Below are 21,580 nucleotides of genomic sequence, written 5' to 3' on the forward strand. Positions count from 1 at the left end.
AAATTCGTTCTACCTTCCTAAATTCAGTGAGCACGGAGTTTTTCTGTTTGGTCTTCACTGAAACTTGGTTAAAGCCGGATCTACATTCGTCGGAACTTTTCCAAAATTCGTTTCAAGTTTTCAGAAACGATCGTTTGTATCGCAATGGTGGTGGTGTTTTAATTGCCATTTCTTCGGCACTCCCCACCTATTCGTTTGAATTTCCAACTACTCCCGATGTTGAATTTATCGCCATTCGAGTGAAATTTCCTAATAAACACTTATATGTGACCTGCTCCTATATTCCCCCAAATTCGGATATCTCTGTATATAAGAAACAGGCCGTCCTCATTTGTAAAGTGGCCAAGCAATCTAAACCTTGCGTTGGGTGACTTCAATTTGCCTCAAGTCAATTGGTTTTACAGTGGTAGTTCTGGCTGTTTGATTCCTTCCTCAACATCTGATAAAGACGTTGTGTTCTTCAATGAATTATTTGATAATAATTTAGTACAATACAATGGTACCCCTAATTGCAATGGTAGATTTCTTGATCTCTGCTTTGCAAATTTTCCTGAGGTTTGCGTTAATCGTTGTCTTCCGTTTAGTTTACCTGAGGACCCATATCATCTTGCATTGGGTGTTTCCTTTCATTACAAGTATGTTGGTTCGTTGAACTTCTATAACGTTCAAAATTCGAATTTTTCATATAAACTTTATGATTTCCACAAAATCAATGTTTCCATACTAAAATCACATCTTTCTCATATTGTGCTCGATTTCTCAGAGGGAAGCATTGATAGCTTACTGTGGTCGTTCTACAATATATTAAATCAAGCTATTTCTGCATCCGTTCCGATCAAGCAGTCTCGTCCTCGAATCAAGTGTCCCCCGTGGTTTAATAAAACAAGTAAATATTACAAGAATGGGAAAAACAAGCTTTTCAAAAAATTTTCGAAAAGTGGTTCTTCTTTCGACTATTTCGCTTACTCTGTTGCAAGGCATAAATTTAATTCCCTCAACCGCCAATACTAGGGCAGATACCTTCAGTTTGTTAAATCCTCCTTGTTTGCTAACCCTAAATACTTTTTTAATTTCGTTATTTCCAAAAGAAAAATCTCCATAAATCCGTCGTTTTTGTCTTTTAATGGCCCCGAGTCCTCGGATGATTTTGAAACCTCAAATCTCTTTTCGGAATACTTCCGACAGAACTTTTCAACTGCCAATTTTGATTTATCGGTAAACTATTCATATTCGATTTCAATTCCTAACTTTGTTATATCTGAAAATGACGTTTTTGAAGGATTGAGCTCTCTGAAATATAATTGTTCACCTGGACCTGAAGGAATCCCCTCATGTGTACTTATATCTTGTGCTGGCGAGCTTTGTGATGTTATCTCAAACATTTTTAATAAATCTTTGAATTTAGGTGTTTTCCCTTTGTGTTGGAAGACTTCTTTCCTTATTCCTATTCACAAAAGTGGTAGTAGGCAACTTGTAGAGAACTACAGAGGCATTGCCAAGTTGAGTGTATTACCTAAACTGTTCGAGCGAATTGTGGCTCAGCATATAGCCTTTTCCATGAAATTGTATATTTCTCCTTTCCAGCATGGTTTTCGAAAGGGAAGATCTACGGTGACCAATCTGTTAGAGTTTACTTCTCATGTTTTCAAGGCTTTTTCTAGTGGTTCTCGCACTGATGTCATTTACACTGACTTTAGCAAAGCGTTTGATATGGTTAATCATAGACTACTTAGATTTAAACTCCAGACCTCTGGGTTTCCTCTCTTCTTAGTGGAATGGTTAAGCTCTTATCTACATGGTAGATCATTCAGAGTTTTGTTTAACCTCATTTCCTCGGATGAATTCCCCGTGACGTCTGGCGTACCTCAAGGTAGCCACTTGGGACCTATTTTATTTAATTTATACATCAATGATTTGCCCTTCGTGATTAAATTCAGTAAGATTTTAATGTATGCTGATGATGTGAAACTGTTTTCTTCTTTTTCCGTAGAATCGCAATCACATCATATTCAAAGTGATTTGAACAATTTGGTTGCATGGTGCGCTCTCAATCTTCTGAAACTAAATCTAAATAAATGTAAGAAACTTTCTTTCTTAAGAAGGAAGTCGTTCAGTATTCAATACTTCATTGATTCGTACAGGTTGGAAGACGTCGATTCGTTCATAGATTTAGGCGTTCTATTCGATTATAGGTTACGTTTCAATTTGCATATTGAGTCCTCCTTAAGCAAAGCTAGGTCCGCGCTTGGTTTTATAAAGAGGTGGTCCAAAGAGCTTGATGATCCTTACATTACGAAAAGGCTATGTGTTTGGTTAGACCTATACTTGAGTATGCCTCTGTTGTGTGGTCTCCTTCATATAGGTGCTACGTAAATTCAATTGAATCTATACAAAAGATTCTTGGTGTTTGCCCTTAGGAATTTGGGTTGGAACCCGATTTCCACTCTTCCACCCTATGAAAATAGGTTGCTTCTGTTATCCTTACCGTCACTCGAGAAACGTAGGTTTGTTCTTGGGGTTTCCTTCTTAATCAAATTAATAAATGGTGCAATTGACTCGCCCGCATTACTTCGTGAGATAGGCTTTAATGTCCGCTTCTCTAGGCACTTTATGTTGATAAAGCTTAGTCACTGCAAATATAATTTTGAACTGTTTAACCCTCTCAGAGTTGTTTACAAGAACCTAAATGACGTCTATTATTTATTCTCATTAACGGACTCTTTAAAGTCCATTAAAACAACATTGCTTAATAAGCGCGATTTACCTATGTCGTACTTAAACTGACTTAACCTTAAATATGTCATTATGAGTCGAAAATTAATTTGTTGTTAACAATTATCGGTTGCCAAGCTTATGCATGTTTGCGATGGCTTAGAGGTTCACTTGCAATTTGGTCCTGTATCGGTTGTGGGTGTGGCTCTATGCTAGTTGTGTACATGCTTTTTTTTTTTTTCTTTTTTTCCTCCTTATTTGAGACATCGCAAGTATTTTTTTTTTGTGGTTTCGTAACTTAACAATCTTCGTTTGTAAAATAATTGATATTCGGAAGGTTTATTGTAACAGCTGCCTCGGAATTTGAAACAAAGTCACAGAAACAACAACGGGCGAACACACTGTTTTCTCTTATACGCAACGCCATATTACTGGTGTTAAGCTAAAAATTGGAAATATAAAGGCCATAGAAAACGGGAAAGAAGCCTTTTCCCCTTAGATACCTTTAACTTTATAACTTTGTTTGTCGTAATCGGCAGATGAACAGGCTGACGAGAAAAACCTACCAACCGTTCACGCTACGCGCAAGCTAGGTTCTGCGAATTCTCGCTATGTACCTGGTTTTGTGGATAGAGAATAATAATGAAAAATCTCTATATTGAACTGAACCGCATCTATATTCCTATGATTATTGATGATCGTATATTAATCGCTTTTATTTATATATTAAAATATAATTAAAAATAATGTTTACGTTACTAAATATAAAATTATATATAATTATTATATATTATGTACAAGTAAATGCTTATGCTGATAATAAAATATGTAAACGCGTATATATTATGTATGGGTTAATAAAAGAATAAAATTAAAATAATTATGCTTAGAAAGGTTTATTACACTAAAACCAAATGGGTATGTTAAACACATTAGAGACCATCACATAAACGCTTTCCGCTTACAATTTTAATGTCCAAGAGACTAGTTTTTTCTAAAAGTCTCAAGACTTTTTGTGTATTAGACGTCCACAATAATTAAATGATAACTAATACACTTTTCTGCATTCTACTGTCCAATTCCTTTCATTTGATACCTGTATCGAAGATATTTTGAAGAAAACATTTGTCCAGAAAATCGTGACGTTTACAACAGTTAATTTAGGATTAACAAACTTAGCTTTTCGCATTTTAGCCTCCAAGTTCTTTGATATGGTACCCACACCAACGCTATTGTAACGAAAACACTAGTTCACTACGTCGTGACGTTCGAGATATTTAATTTGGAACTAACACACTTAGCTTTTCGCATTCTACTCTCCAAGTTATTTTATTTGATAGCTATATCGCTGGTATTATTAAGAAAAAACTAATCCCCCACGGCATGGTGTATATCATATTCACTTCAGAATTAATCCATTTTTGGATTGATTATATATTTTTATTTAAGGAATATACAAAATAATTTTAGTTTCTCTCTTGTTCGCCTTATGATAAATTAGCATAAAACCCCAAAAAAGGGAAAGAAAAGAACATTTAACAAGAACGTTAGCAATTTTATGTGGGCTTGCTCGACTTTTTCCATTTTTGCACATATATAGCATAGCTTTTCGTAAAGCATATGTGGTATATTTTAATCCTCCACCTTTTATAATTTGTGAGTAATGAACAAAAAAACACAAACTTTTGTTTAGAAAAACGGAGCAGAAAATAAAAAATATTTTTGCTCATCAAAATTACTTGTTACATAACAAGAGAGTTATTTATAACCATTTTTATTATTTTCCAATAAAAATAACTGTACAATATTACTATACTAAATAATGTCATTCCGCACTTTTAGCACATATATAAGAACATTCTTCAGCACTAAGACAACTAAGAGTATTTCACTTCACGTTCTCTCCCATATCAATCCTTCCGCTAAAAATTTACCATTACGTAATACAGAAAAAACTTATAATTTTTTGTATTTCATTACAAAAATTAATTAAAGAATTATGTTAGTGAAAATAATATAAGGCATTTAATGCTTGTTCTTTCTTAATTACAACGTTTTTTTTGGAAGCCTCTATCAAGTCTCTCTAAATAATGCTGTGATCATAAAGTGAGATCATAAATTGCGCAGGTATATGGAATATCAATTTTCTAAATTCATAGAATTATGACAGACATTCGTGTTAAATTTCTCATCATAAAGGTTATTAATGTTTCAGGTGCGCAAGGATTTTTAAGATACAAAAAATATATTTTCGGAATTTGTTGCATTAAATTTTGTTCGTGAAATGGAATGAGATGATCGGGATCTACCCGATCAATCAAGCGAATATCGTTAAAAATTTTGAACCAAGATCGAAAAACGTGTCCAAAGTCGCGCAAGAAATCAAGTTGATGTTAACAGTGTTCTTTAATTATCCCGGCGCTGTGCATTATGAATTCCTTCCGCTGGGACAAACTTAACAGCGAATTTTATTTAAATTTGAAGATTACTTTGAAGGTGGCGAAATAGGTGACGAAGGTATGGCAAAAATTAGATGGACTTTTTTTGGGCACTGTAGTATTCCTCAATTTCCGCAGTGTTAGAGGCCATATTCGCAGAAACTGTAAGGTGGGTTAGTTAGCTGTTCCAACTTCAATTTATGCAATGCGGGCATTGTAGCAATCGGCTTACATTTGTATCGGTGTGGGCGCGTTCCATTATGGAAACAGCCCACGCGTGCCAACATTTTCGTACAAAATATACACTATCTTTTGATATCGTTACGATGTCAAGTATCACTTTTTGATTATCGAGAATAATTTTCAGAACTTGAGCATTTTCCGTCCTACCACTCCTCTTAAATACACATCGCATTCAGCGCATTCAAGCCAATGTTGAACTTGAACAGCATTTGTTTCGATCAGAAAGAAGCATGCAATTATACATGCAATCCGGATTTTTCCGTTGTTTTGCAAATAAGAAAAGTGTCATCACTGAAACTAGTGTAACTCATGAACTCATAAATGGATTACATTTTGACAGACATCACAAAACCATTTTATGATTGGAACTCTTTAAAAATAATGTGGACTTTTTGTTATGTATGGTATTTATGTAGTAGTGCCTGGAATTATTGACCTGCAATTATGGCCCAAATACTAAGTAGAAAATTCTTAGAATGACCTCTAAATAAAAATTTATTTTCCTGCGATAACAATGGGACTAGAATACCCCGGCCAAGATTCTTTGAAGCGAAGAGCAAGAGATAATCCCATATACGAACAATATGCAAAAGACCGTACAGCAGGGACATATTCCAGTGCATGTCGAAATTATTATTAAATTATTCGATATTAATGCAATCAATCGTCTTCGTTTCTTTACTTATATAAAGTTTATTAATCCACGAAAAATGAAATATATAAGATAATTATCGGAATTTGACCAAGATTTTCTTCGTTTCAACATAAATTAGCGATAAGTCTCGAAAAATTCGATGTCGCCCGTGCAAAGTAGTTCTTGTGGTTTAAAATAAATATTAATTTATGGTCCGCAGGCATTCGATTCGATTATCTCACCAGCTAATTGAAAAATAATATTTTGTTAATTCATTAAAATTCTGATTTCCATTTCTAGATGAGAAATTAGTAATAGTAACTTTGAGAATTCGAAGTTAATCAAAATCAAGTTTCTTTCGTATTCAAGGAGTTTATGTTTGTCATTTGAAAAGTTAAAGAAAACTAGCGTTAGTTATCAATTCTATTATATCAAGTAATTTCAAAGTCTACCAATTTTGTTTTATTACTTTTTTAAATCCGCATACCGTTTTGCGCACACGTTTAAAATTTGAAAAAAAAAAAATTAAACATACGTATCAAAGGTCAGAACCTATCATTCAATTTAAAATAAAAACACAATTCATTTACAACTGACGCGTATAGAAGTAAAACTAAATCACTTGAAACAATTGAATACTTTATTATACTAAATTAGATGATGGATGTGTGACTTAATAAAATAATATCATAAATCTACCAACATTTCCTGCACTAAATTCCGATGACCAATTTTTTAATTAAAACAATTCCAAAAAAATAAAAAAATAAAAGTAAAATAAAATAATAGTTCACGTAAAATAAGGTCTGCGAAAGAAGAAAAAAGTCATGGTAGAATAAAATTGTTTTCTCGTTGTTTTCACGAGAATTCTCTAGTAAGATATGATTGACATTTACTTAAAAACAGGAACAAATTGAAAATGCATTGGCTAAAAAGTACAAACTGCACGTACACTGTATGAACAAAAAAACTATCACAAGAACTTTCACTTATGAAAACTGTAAGAAGTGTGTATTTGTCTCGATGTGAACCTTTAACGTAAACAACCTCAACCCATTATATAAGAATTGTAAGGTACACAGGAATGAAAAACTAGTATGTTGTGAGTTGTGGATTACTGTTTTTGTGGGTGGGCTACGATCATTTCTAAATTTACTAAATATTGTGTACTCTCTTTGTCACAGCTTTTGTGACGTTGTATGGTTTTAAATATTTTGGTGCAATAGTTAGAGAAAAGCTCTTCGATGTTAATTTTGTTATAAGATGTGCTTGCTAAGTTAAAAAAACCACAAATAGAAAAAGAGTATACATTGTGATATGTAAGCTTCCCTATAATATTGCTTAGAATATAGCTATTAATATGTGTTTCCCAAAAATAGACGGTAAATGAACGGACGAAACCGCGGATGAACAGACAGTGCGGTCTCCGTGGTAATCAGGTACTGTGGAACAGATCGCTGCTAACAGGTGGACAAACTGGCTAAAGAACGATGAGTCGCGAGAAGGTGTCATGCGGTATGCAGATAAGTCGAGAACAAATGGGGAATAGAGAATGCTGAGAAAATCGTGTGGTTCTGTTAAAGGACTTATTTGATGGACAATTTTCTTTCATCTCTGCAAAACACTTTCCCTGGATGTACCTATATTTAAGCACTATGCAGCTCACGTCATGCCGATGCTCAAGGATATCGAGATGCTTGAGCACACTTTCGTCGTTTAGGATTATCTGGGCCTTTTGTTGTATGCGGTCGATGGTCTCCAAGCAAGGCTTGGATGCTCCGCCCGAGTGTCGAGTTATACTCTAATTTTTCGCTATATATGGGAGGCGGAACTGCTACGCATTCCCTCGGCTGGTGGAAAGTATTTTTTTTGTGGCACTTTAAAAAACTTAGTGTCTTGACTGCGCCTTTCGGCACCTCGAACATATGTTCTGTGCAACGAACATAGTTTTGTATTCTCATGACTAGAACATTAAGGTTTGCTGATTCTTCTGCATTGATCACACCAAGGGAATGATGTTACTCATCACTTTTCGTCTGCGTTAGAAAACGGCTTTCACTTTTGGTGGTATTAAACCTATTTGTCAGACCTCATTAAAATATATTTGCGAGGTCAGTATTAAGTATCAAGTAGCGCTTGATGTTCTGTGTCTAGTTGCTGCATGGCCTCTTCTTAGAGGAAAACGAGTGACGTAAGGTACTGTCGTCCGCGGACGAGTAGATAGATTTTTTGGTTTGGAAAAAGTAACGTTCGAAAGAATAATGCAGGCTTCGAACATGTTACTGCTTCAAGTGGGGGGAGTGATTGATTGCTACGCACCAAGTTGAAGTTGGATGGAAACATTTCATTTAACACATTAGTTTTATCAAGTGCGTCAGCTATTTTTTGGTCGTTATTGTGAAGAACATGAATCGATGCGAAGGATTGATTTCCAATTCTTTTTACGAAAGACCAGAAGTTCTTATTATATTTTGGAGCGATCAGAACTTTGGTATGTAGGCGATGCTCCTACACAGATTTTTAGATTGTTTACGTAGTAGATCAGTTTGGTCGACGGACTTAAGACGCCATACTTTAAATGCTTCTTCTCTGCACCTGACTCCATCTTTGCAAAGCTGATCAAATTAGCATTTGTCTTTCGGCTTAATCGAAGTTATTTTGAATGGAATGTAGGTTTGCATTACATGTTTAATGATGTTTTATATCATTTCTTCAGCGGCATTGACATTGTTATTTGGGAGATATTGTTTCCAATTAAGATGTCTGAAAAAGTTATTAAACTCTGCGTGTGTTCTCGTATGCCACGAAAAAATTTGCGTCCTGCCCGCGTATATTACAAGGCCTAATTTTAAGTTTATCCACTGTATCTGATGGTTCCAGTCAAGCGTTATCGGAGCAGCGATGGGAGCAGCCACGGTAAGCAAACAAAAGGAAGCGTACATTTTAATCAAGAATTCAACTAAAAATTTATGAAAAGTCGTTTTATTAAAAAAAATTTGAAAACGTATACCAAATATTCATAAGACTTCGAAAAAGTTTTCTTTTACCTACAATAGGTTCTTAAATAAGTTGAAAAATAAAATGAGCAAGATTTCAATTAATAAAACAGGCTAAAAACATTAAAAAGAAAAAAATATTTCCTAAAAATTTCATAGAAAATATGCTAATAAATATCAGAATTATGAAACTAATGGAGAGAGGCCACAACAAGTTTTTGCTGTAGCTCTTCTGTTTGATTCGAAATCAAGGATAGAATTGATGACCTCATTTATCTAAATGCAACTCTTTAAAATAGATATTTATATAAATAATATGTATTTAATCGATTTGAACTGACTACTTTACCTTATTTTCACTTGCTCTTATTTCTTTCAATTCTGATGCCGGAAAATTACTTAAGGAAGCAAGTCCAATTCAAATCGACTCTCTGTCATTTAAAATTTAGTTGCTAATACCATTTACAAGAGCGCCTTTAAAATTCTATTCTTGTTGAGCCAATCTATCTCTCTTGCAAAAAATATCAAGTGTCATTGGCTTTAACAAATGTATTTTGAAATATTTCTTTTGAAACATTTAATTTGTAGTGCGAATTCGTTTAGGGAGCTTTCTGAAAACTAGAAAAAGGAATCTAAAATTCGCAATAATAATTAACTAAAATACGGAGCGAATATTGGATCATTAAAAAAGTAGAGAGTAAAGAAATATATAAATAACAAAAGGCACAAACAAAAATTTAAAAAAAGCTCTATTAAGCCGTTCTCACAGTTCTGCTAAACCATGTCTCGGAAGAATTTAAATCAAATAATAGTTATGCCAAAATTTCTACAAAAAATATTATTATCACTTATCGAGGATTCCCACTATTTCGCTGCTTTTTTATTTTTCGCAGTACTTTGTTTGCCTACAGTAGCTAAGCGTACTTTCCCTTATTCTTTCTCGTTATGTTTGGGTTCTGTTTGTTATATTTTTTCAAAAAATTGTGCAAAAGTTCCATTTTTATTATATTATGACTTAAATTCTTCCACGACTACATTTAACAGAACTTAATAGTGTAACGAGCTCGGTCGAAATTTTTTCTCTGTGCCTTTGATAGCTTTATTTAAATACAATTTCTCACCCTTTTAAAAAAGTTCGTGTTGGGTGACTGCTACCTTTATAATTTTCAAAGGAACACGTCTTTACCTACGAGTAAAAATAACGTTACATTTCTCTGCCTTAGTAGTTTTGTTTTACAACTTAAGCAATAAATTGAATTAAGATTTAAGACATTTACACCTGTATCTCATCTGTTTTACTAAATACTATACAATAAATTCAACAAAACATAAAGAAAGTGTTAAATACAAAAAAATTGATTGTAATTACATAGAGTATATCGTAAAGGTTGACTGATTTTTTTTCTCTTGTTTATAAAATATCATAATGGGAAAATTTTTTTAAAATTTAAAAAAACGGAAAAACAATTAAAAGAAAAACACCAAGAAAGTTAATGAACTTTAAACGAAAAATTATAATATTTAATTTAATATTATTAAGGAAGTAAACATTTTTTACCAAAACATGATTAATATAAACGATAAAAACAAAAAAAAGTAAAAATTGCAGTTTCATATGTATTGCGCAAGAACAATAAAAGCAAAATAAGCACATGCAAGTAAGGGGTACGAATAAAAAAATTTTAAATAAATGAAAACAGCTGGGATAAATGTAAACAATAAAAAAATGGGAACAAAAATTGAGAGAAGCAGCAGTTTTTTGCATCATTCTATTTGCTTATCCACTTTCTTAAGTCGAATTTGGACAAACACTACTACACTTTTTACCCCTCCTACATTTATGAATCCCTCTGAGCGCAACATTTCCTATATGTGTGGAAGATACCCTTTGAGTGGCAGGTCAACTATAAAGATCAAACAACAAATAAACGCAATTTTTTCCGCTATATTCTCTTTGTTTTTCCATGAGGAATCCTTAGCCGGACTTATCTACAAGCTTGATAATTGAAAATAGATTTATAGAATAGATATGTATCGCGCCGGCTTTAAACTATACAGTTTGGTAACGAAAATGAATAAAAATATTAAGAATGTGTTACTATCATAAGAGCATCATAACGCGACCGAATCAAACGAATTCAAATATGTCTACGTCATGTGGCTTTCGAAAAGTTTTTCCAATATCGCATGCAGTTACTATGTTGGGTGTAAAAATGTGTCGAAGAGTTATTGCGGCATAGCAAACTAAGCTGAATATATATGGGAAATGAAATGCTTTTCAAATTTCTCAATTTACAAGATTTTACTTTGTTGCTTAATTAAATAATTATTAACACAATATTTTCCATATCTTAGATTTTGGCAAACAGTCGTTTAATTTATAATTGTAATGTTGGAGAAAATGCTGCAAATAGCCTGTCAGCAAAGAAAATGGAGCGTAACACTAACTATTGAAAATACTAAAGTGTGTCTATTATGTGAAATTGCTTAATTTCGATTGTTTTCAGTTGAGGCAATTCCATAAAATTTGTTGTCGTTGATGTTGATGCACAGACTCGTTTTAAAACTGTTTCATAGATTCTAAAAAATTTTTTAAAAATGTGTTTGTTATGCTTTTAAGGTTATTTAATATTATTCCAAGTTAAACCAAATTTATATATCATATCTTTTATTATATTTAGGATAGGTTATAAGATATACTACTTTCGTTAGACTGAAGTATCGCCTGAGGTCACCAATAATTCTATGAAACTCTTTTTGTTAAGGTATTATCAAGTTGAATAAATCAAATGAAAACATCATAGTTTTTTAAATTTTAGGTAGGCTATTAAAAAAAATATTTAAAAAAAAAAATGGAATGCGTGATCCGCTTTTTCTTCTTAATTCGAAGTGCGGTGCTATTGAACCATAATTCAAACTTAGGTGAACCAAAACTAATTTTTCGGAACAATGGCGGCCTTCCCCCGTATAAAAAACTTCAGCAATCATTTCTATAATAACGTAAACAGGATCATGAAGTTTCTTTTCGCTTCTCCAATTAGAGAACAAAATAACATTCGGAAGAACGTTAGTTTAATTGGTTAATTAAGTAAAGGGGGCGACAATTAGTTAAAAACGAATACGGTAATAGGATAACTTAGACAATAGTCACTACAACTGTTTTACGGTATAATAACAACTTCACGCAAAAGTAATCAATCGTAATAGATGTGATAATATAATACATGTACGATATACGGCAAACGATTAAGTTTCGTTTCATTCTTGACGAAGGAAATGCTTAAGTGATAAATCGTATCCATTAAATAAAATAAGTTTCACCCGTACTCCAAATAATCATTTCCATCGAAGGTATTGTAACCAACATTTTTGTCTTCTTCATAATTCGTTTCTTTTGCTGCTGGTTAAATTAATTTTTTTTATATTTACCACATTTTACGCTATTTTGGAGAAAAAAGTCTGCTTCAAAATCTTGATGTAAAATAATAACTACATATAAGGTAATAAGTACAAATGCTGTCATAAAGTTTGGTCCGGTGCAGTAGAGGGAAAATAAATATTTTCGTTGTTTACAAGTTTTTAATACAACTGACTATGAAAGTTCGCAAGTGCAAGTTTTGTGCCAATAAAAATATTGGACTTATCGAAATAAATATATATTGGAGGTATTTGAAATAAGAATAATTATTTGGAGGTATTTCAAATAAAAATAATGTATACCGTGAAAGGGCTTGTGCAAAAAGAGTTTTTGTAAACCGACTGGCACAATGCACTAAGAAAAAATGAGGATAGCTTTTACAACCACTAGAACGGGGGTATTTTTACGTTACGGGAAATACGACTCCATAAATGATTAATTAAACAGCTACAGTTGTTAATTCATTTGCTGAATGTTTAACTGTAAATAGATTGCAAATAAAGACAAATCGAAAAAAAAAATAAATTGTATAAAGCGCTATCAAATAACGTCGTTAACTTATTAAACATCACGAACGTAATGTAGGTGAATATCGGTTGGGTTTCTTGGTTGACCCATTGTCTGAAAAGTCAAAATTGTTCACTTTTCAACAGTTAGATTATGCTTGCAAACTAGACATCAAAAATTTGGAACATTTATTCTCGGAAAGCAAAATTCGGATTTGTTTAGCTTGCTGGAAAGGTATTTTCATATAGAAATAAGAAGTGTCCAAAAAAGTACTTTAAGTTTTCTACTTTGGACCGAGTATGCTTCCAAAACCAACTATACATTGTTTGTAACTACTTAACAGAACTCTGTTCATGTATCAAGCGTGAAAAAATATATATTTATATAAATATATATATATACATATTCGCTCAAGACCTGGCAGGATGACGTATATATGGCGCCTGAATTGACGCACTCGTGTAGTGTTTAGGTAATACTAACTTTAAAACGAAAATTGTCAAAATTTCATGACATTCCGACCTAAAATTCACAAATTACAGTTTTTCTTACTGATGTTATTTTTTTGGTCGTTTAAAGCGGCTTTCGCTTATCCATACGGGCGACCGTCGATTCGATTCTTGAGTTTACTAATGAAATCATGTTTCACCCATTGTCATTCATCGCATACGATGACCGATTTGTTAGCTTACGACTTTTAAGTGATACTCAACTAAGACATGGCATTTGTGTTTTCTGAAGATCGTACAAATAATTCGTAAATATATATAGTTATTTCTTAGAAGACTAGTGGTAAAAAGTTTGAGATTGGCGCTCTGGAGCTCCATTTCAGTTTGAGGCCACGGAAATCCGAAATTTTTGATCTTCTATATTCAACGGATTTTACGATTATAGCCAAGTACCTTACAAATAAACCAAAAACGAAAATTAACCGATTGGGATAAGCTTTGCATAAAAACGTCTCTCACAAAAAACTTTTAATCTTCAATAAATGCTCGGTTTGACTTAAAGATAAAGATTTTATTAGGGAAAGAGTCTTATCGATACCGTCGGTCAATAAATCCCCGTGACTAGAAGTTCAAAACGCTATATACCCACTATTTCGCATGAAAATTTTGGCATGAGCATCAAAATGTTTACTCGCGGTGGAATAAGCACTCCATATTACAAATTGCAAAAATTGAAATTGCAATTGCTGTCTTAGGCGCCGTATTCTGCAGATCTGACCCTCGGCGATTGTTGTCTGCGGAAGATTTTGATAAAATTGTGAAAATAAAAGACTATTTTGAGCGTCTGCACAAAGCGTCCGATGAGAATGGTATCGGACCTCCATGTTTGTCTTAAAAAAAACTACAGAAAAGACGAAAACATGAAATCTCGATATTAGGTTTGCCTGCCCACATTTCCACCGACTGTATTTTATGAATAATAGGCAGGAAGCCCAATTTTTTAGTTTGCGTACCTTTTTCAATATAACATTATCAGGAATTGGACATCTCCGCCACAAATATCATTACAAATTAGATGTATAATTTTGCTTACGCCTTTTTTTCGACGTTCGAGGTTTTATAGTAAAAAATTGACAATACGTTCAGTATTCAATACATTATTCATTGTCAGTCACTACTTCTGGCGACTTTTAGAAATAATGCCAGTTCTGTGCGGAGGGAACAATTGATCTTTTAAAGCTATCCACAAAATAACACATATTTGCGTATCGCTGTAAGAATGGAAGCAACATTCGACCAAAGAATAGGTCAATCTATTAAAACCCGTGTTAACCAGAAGCAGCAACGCTCCTGAGCGAGTTTTGCTATAGGGGGCCAAATTTCTTCATACTAATACGATATCATGGTCTCTTGTATATCATGCACATTGCTTGGTACCTTTTCTTAGTGATGGGTGAAGCAAACTATAATCATGTTGATCACACCTCAACTTAAACCATAATCGTATTGAACCGCCGTGGGTTCGCAGGTTTATCGTTGAGGTTAACGTTTTACCTACTTTGCATCACCGTTGTGAGAGCTTTCAATATCATAAAGCATCTATTGTTTATCGTTCTTAAGAATTCAGCAGAAGGCATTAAGTAGGAGAGGGAAAATTTTCCTTCAATGACGTTTTTTTTGGAATAGAAGTACATCTATTCAACTATATTTCGTCATAAAAAAAGACTTGAATTTAACAGCTCTATTTTCTCATTGCTACCGTTAAAGTGCCATAAATTTTGTGTTTCTGTTTGGGCGTCACCGTTTATATCATTTTGTATCAAATTTCTTATTCTGAAGGAAAAGTGACAACAAAATTCTTCAATATCAATATTGCGCTAAAAGAGCTATTAACTTACGAAAATCATGAAATGAACACTAAAAAAATGACGAAGCGTTGAAAAACGGAGCAAATTGGAAGGTAAATTATTAACAAATTATTAACATTAAGTTCGTACCCCAGAATTGTGATTTAGGACAACATAGGTTTTATTTAAAAATCTTAGGATATCAGTTTTCAAATTACTTATTGCAAATTCAACTCCCTTGGCTCGACTCAATTTCTCTCTTTCAAAATTCTGTGTATATTTCCTTTTACAAGCAAGTAACCATTACCTTAATTTATCGCCACATCGTCAAAAGCACAAAAAGATAACGAAAACGGTCTTGCCGTTTTTTGGCAGAAATGTATGGTTAGTGATTATGTTCAGAATAAGGGAGTAAGTTCTTACAGAAAATATTTTAAACGTTTGGGTGTCCATCTGAAGAAATTAATATTGACAGAGAGATTACGATTCCGAGATACAAAATAATTTTATATTAAGCTATCTCTAATTTTTGCATTCAGTACGTTTTAGCTCCGTTCAGTTTACATCCAGAAATATAGAAATATTTATATGGATTTCTTTGACTTAAATTCAACCTTATGAAAATGCTTTATGGAACCGTAAATTATCAGCTTAGAGTTTTAAATGAAATAGCCTTGAGCTTTTTTTAAAATATTACTCAATTTAACGTTTTTTTAATATATTAGTTTTATTTTTTCTAATGTTGTCACATTTCATGGCATTGCATGGAATGATTCTAGACTCGAAAATTACATTGAAATTAGTTTCACTTTTATCTAAATTAAAATTCTAACGCAAACAGCAACAATACAATATATACAATAATAATATAACTACAGCATATAATATCACATTGGACCTGCATTAGTAAACCGCCTAGTATTTACCTTTCTTTCCTGCACGCGAACTCGCATACACACGTACCGTATAGAGTTTATCATTATTTTTCAAGTTGGAAACTGTTTCGAAATAAAACTGTTTTACATTCTTTACCGACTGTAGAGCGTACTCCTCTGTCAATAAACAAACACTTTGCTTAGCAAAACAATATATTTTCGATTTTTGAACATTAAACTATTCGGCCTGAAGAGTAAAATGAAGTGAAGGTGAAGAATTAATTATTTTGTTCCTTTTTTTTTTTGAATTTGACGACCGCGCCTTTCAACCTATCCATTTAATCACGACTAAATAGGCAACAAAGACTGAGCTTTAAGTATTATGTTCCGTGCATGTTCTCAGATGTCCCAAACGAAGTGACAAAATTACTTTACTACAGTTTAAGGAGTATGCTCACATGTTCAACATTTCCGTTCTTTTTTTTTTTAATGCGCTGAGCAATACTTGTATGCGTGTAATATTTGTGATGCGTGATAATATATAAAAATGTATTTTGTTTACATTTAGGAATAGAAAATGAATAGACAGACGGTAAATTGAAATTGAAACTTTCACTATACAGAAAAAGGAGAGTAACATTAAAAAACAAAAAACTAATTTTAAAAAAGTCCATCTTTTTCAGCTTAATGGCACATGGATGCTTGACGTGGCACTGTCCGTATCGACAGCCACCGTAATGTTTCTATATCATGTGCAACGATATTAATCAGATTTATTATTAGACTAAGTTTTTTCTGAAGCTCCAATACGACCAATGATTTAAAAACCTGTAATGATTACACACCTCTCTAACCTATATGCAATCACATATATACAACAAATACAAAGTATTTTGCTAACTATAGATCGCCGCTAACGTGTTTGTATAAAATGACAATCTACTATAAATTTTGTGTTTAGCTCTTCATATTCTACATCCCCTGTGGTATAGACTTTATAGGATTATTAAAACGTATACGATATCGAAAAGCATTCGTTGCTTATTATAACTGTCCGCTTGTTTGTCTGTCTTTGGCCATACAAAATTGGTTTAAAAAGTTTTGATTGGGTGGGACAATTTTTGAAGTCCATTCCATATAAACGTTTGCACGAAAAATAAGTGTTTATATGACAAAAAATCTAATCTTTATTATTCCGGGACGCAAATTGGTTCATACTAGTAGCCTAGCGTAAAAATTAACTATAAGAAGCTTGTAGTACGCAGATCTATTTTGTTGGATCTCCCTCCCAAAAAAAGGCATGCAGAAAAAGTAAGAGAAACTGAGAAAATATGATTTACACTTTACATTTCTCTCTCTAAAAAAAACTTAAAAAGATTTTGAAATACCTACAATATAGTGTCAATACTTTGCCTGAAAATTCATCTCAATGTTAATGATGACTTCAATTCAATGCTAATATATAAATTACCTAAAATAATGTTGACAGCTGTATAGAGCATCAAGTGAGAACTAATTGGCACTCAAACTAATCTTACGTTGACACCAAACCACACTTTATCCAATAAAATGTGGGACATAGCCTAATAAGAGATTTTTAATGGCCCACTCTAAAGAGGACTGAATCACATTTCGTTGAGAAATAAGAACAACGCATACAGTATCAATGAGCTTACAAAATCTTAGCAATCTATTTGCAATTTAAATGCAGTTACGCAGCAGCGATTTGATGTAATCGCTTGCATCGTCTATTAATAACAAATAACAAAAATTGTTAAATTGTTTGCATAAAACCCCGAAATGAAAAAGTTCATAGTTACTCACATATTGGGACAACTGAAAAGGAAGAAACTTCCTTGAAACTCGTGAAGGAAGAAAGTGTCAACTTTTTAACATCCCATCAGACTCCACGTACGGCAAATAGCAGAAATTGTTGAGTTGCCTCGATCATGTCAGCGTAATAATTCTAATTGGGAGACCAAATGATACATATTTCACTAACGGCCTCACCAACGATGTGTGCTGCTATTTCCTTACTCAAGGGACATCAAAGACTTTCGAATAAATTTTTATAGGTCACGCCTTGCACACAACTGATTTCGAGACTGATTCCAAAGGCTCACCGTATAAACTATGAATAAATTACAAAAAGATTATGACTAACTTTATCGCCTCATAACTCAAACGCCTTACTAACGTTCGTATAGATAACATCTGTCTGCATGCCGTTATTAAATGAATCAAATGAACGACAAGCAAATTCTCCGAGGTTTGTGACAGTTGATTTACCTTGGCAAAACCATTCTGATATGGTGAGATAACTGTTTTGATAAGTCTATTTGTCACAAGTTTTTCGAAGAGCTTAAGTAAGCTTGGCGGTGCTTCTATAACTTTCAATGGATGGTTTACTGCCGGACTTATGAACTCTCCCAAATATCCGCGAAAGTCCCTTAGCTATAGACAATATAAATTTCTATAATTCGTTTAAGTGGAACGTTCGTACGCTTAACGAGAAAACTTGGGGCAATACTATCCGGACCAGAAATGCAAGAATTATTACCCTGCAAAGACCTTCAAAAACTTCGCCACATGACAATAAGACATTGGCGAAAATCTCATAATTTTTAATCTCATAAGCATGTCCAACAGCATTCGTAACAGTTTAGCCATCGAATAGTTGTACAAAAAATTTTGCAAACAAATTAGAAATAATTTGTGTCTAACATGCTTGTACATCATTAAAGTGCATATACTCTGGTAAACAATACACTACTCTATTCTAGTTCACAAACCCACAAAAACTTTTTGGGTCTTTTTTAAAATTCACTCCCCTTTTTTTGTAGCTATTGCGAGTACCATTTATTATTGGTATTTGGACATCATATAGAATGACGATACAGTATACCAACCACTTTTCTTAAACTTTTTAAAAAATCTATTCTTGTAATTTTTTAAACCCTTGAGCTGTTTAGTCTATTAAGACGGGCATCTAGACATACCATCGATCCATTTTGACGGCACAAAATGCGTAGAAATCGACGCCAAATTATCGTAAAAGAAACTCAAACGGATTTCAGGATCGGCAGTATGACAGTTCTAGTTCACTACACTTAACAGGGCGTTCAAAGTTCGATAATTAGTTTTATAAAAGTTATATTCACGTTTTTCAATGTCACTTCCATTCCGTTTATTGAGCTCAGTATCCAATGAAATACGAATAGTCAGGAGAAGAACATCTTCGGGCAGGACAGAAGCCTCAACAAGTAGTATTGGCAAATCAGTTATTCTCGAATATACTAAATCCAGTATTCTCTTATCTGAATTTTATACATAATTTAATTGCATCAAGCCTTAATTAATTACTTATATCTTCAAAGAACGAATCAAAGATATCTTAGTTATTTATATCGAACCGACGAATAAGACAGAATACAAAGCCTACACGTTGATCTAGGTCCCATCAGGCTTGGCTTGTTGAAGTCCGTCCACCATAACAGTAAGAATATCATTCGATCTCGTTGATGATAATACTATGCCCAAAATGTAAGTAATATTCAAGTTAATTGCGCGGGTGTATCGAATAACAGAAATATTTTCCTTCTAGATTGGTAGCACCGTGACAGACATCCGCGTCAAATTTGACATCATAAACGTCATTATTGTTTGCCGCGCTTGGCTTCGTACGACACAAGAAGTGTTTTTTCCTATTTTTGTAATGTGTGATTTTGTTCAGCAAAGAAGTTGCATTAAATTTTGTTTGAAAAATGAAATGAGGTAAGACTTGATTATACGTATACAACCCCGAAACGACTGATCAATCAAGTGAATGTCGTGAAAAAGATGAAAGAACACCAAAGAAACCGCGCCAAAGTCGCTCAAAAATCTTCAATTATCGTGACCAACTGTTAATAAGGATTATTAATTGAGTTTGAGGATTACTTTTAAGGGAAAATACATTTGGAACAATAAATAGATTTAAAAAGGAATAAGTAAGAAAATTATATTCGGTTGAAACCGTATCTTTTGTACTCCGTGTACCGTGGTCCTTAAAAAAATGGAAAAAACTAAATTTTCATATTCTACAACAATGAGTGGGCGCGGTTGATGATTTTTTTATTTTTGGAGTAAAACTGGAAATGTTGTACTTTACAAGTAACAAGCAAAAAATACGAAAAACAAAGGTGTTCACAGTTTTTGTTACACAGACGTGTGGACATTGTAGGCGTGTAATTTGGAAAGTTTGGTTTATTTTCCGGTTTTATGACGATATCTTCATTTTTGTAAACGGGAGAATGTTTACAAAAGGTATTACGTAGAGAGACGGACAGACGCAATCGATTTAGAAATTGATGTAGTTACCTCCATTGGTCATACTTTTTGGATGCGGTAGTATATCGTCGTAGTATTTCATCCCATATAAGGATTTATTCTAACATAATTTGCGCTTTTTAAAAATGGGTGAAAAATAGTGCTTTTCTACACTAAATGAAGAGTACACCCCAAATAAGGATTTATTTTGAAATAATTTGCAATTTTTAAAAATCGGTGGAAAATAGTTCTTTGTTACACTAAATGAAGAGATTTGAACAATGTTTTCAACCCTGAAATTGACCTTTATTTGGAAACAAATTGCTACGATAAAATATAAAATTATGATTTCACATACTTGAAAAATATAGGAAATTCGTGTAAATCGTATATGGGATGTCAACTTATTTTATTTGTGTTCTCATCTTATACTTTTAACACTTTTTGTTTGTTTGTATATTGTACATTTCCTTCCCTATTTTCCAAGCAAATGTTATTTAGTGTAGTTTAGCGCTATCCGAGTTACATGTATTAAAAATGATAGAAAAGAAATGACATTAAGTGGCAGTAATTCTTTGTTTTTGCGGTTTTTAGTCATGATAATGCAAAAGAAGAGAGGATAATACTGCTAAACACTAATAAGCTAAAAGATAATAAGTTAATCATAAAAGCGGTTGACGGTGAATACATTTGAGACAAAGACAAAATCACCCAGGCTGTGAACTTATATTAAAAAATATCAAATACGAGACTGAAAAAGTGAAAGTTAACTTAATCACTTTGACCAAACCAAGTGCTGCGAACAAATTTAGAATAATTTCTAATATTATTAGCAACTATGTTAAACACAGCTGTGTTATTTAGAACCAACTATCAACTATGTTATTTAGAACCAACTATAAGTTTCGTATTTGACATAGTATAAAGACTTTTTTATATTAAGTTGAAATTAATTAATATAAAGTCATATTTTCTTCATAATATTTTTTAAACAAATTCTGAAAAATTTTAATTTTAACTAAATTTTGATTTCGATTCGTTCGAGACTTCATTTATCATAACTCTTTTAACGGCTTAATAGAGCTCAGTTTGCTTCGAGCCTTTACTAGTTAAATTTTAATATAACTTCACACCCTTCTCATAAAGACGATTC

The 21,580-nt window shown here is 32.9% G+C and overlaps 1 protein-coding gene across 8 annotated transcripts in view; it reads left to right on the forward strand.

The window, feature by feature from the left end:
* LOC119640584 (protein FAM102A) overlaps positions 1-21,580 on the forward strand; it is a 105,426-nt gene that overhangs the window by 19,967 nt on the left and 63,879 nt on the right. For 2 of the 8 annotated variants that reach the window (XM_038038726.1, XM_038038728.1), the window contains exons 1-2: positions 19,574-19,662; positions 19,724-19,893. The exons of the other annotated variants lie outside the window; for them this stretch is intronic. The gene's annotated coding sequence lies outside the window, so the exon portion shown is untranslated. Of the gene's footprint in view, positions 1-19,573; positions 19,663-19,723; positions 19,894-21,580 lie in introns of those variants that run through there. 8 annotated transcript variants of the gene reach the window in all.

Source organism: Glossina fuscipes, unplaced genomic scaffold (assembly GCF_014805625.2).
Source record: "Glossina fuscipes isolate IAEA_lab_2018 unplaced genomic scaffold, Yale_Gfus_2 121, whole genome shotgun sequence".
Lineage (NCBI taxonomy): Eukaryota > Metazoa > Arthropoda > Insecta > Diptera > Glossinidae > Glossina > Glossina fuscipes.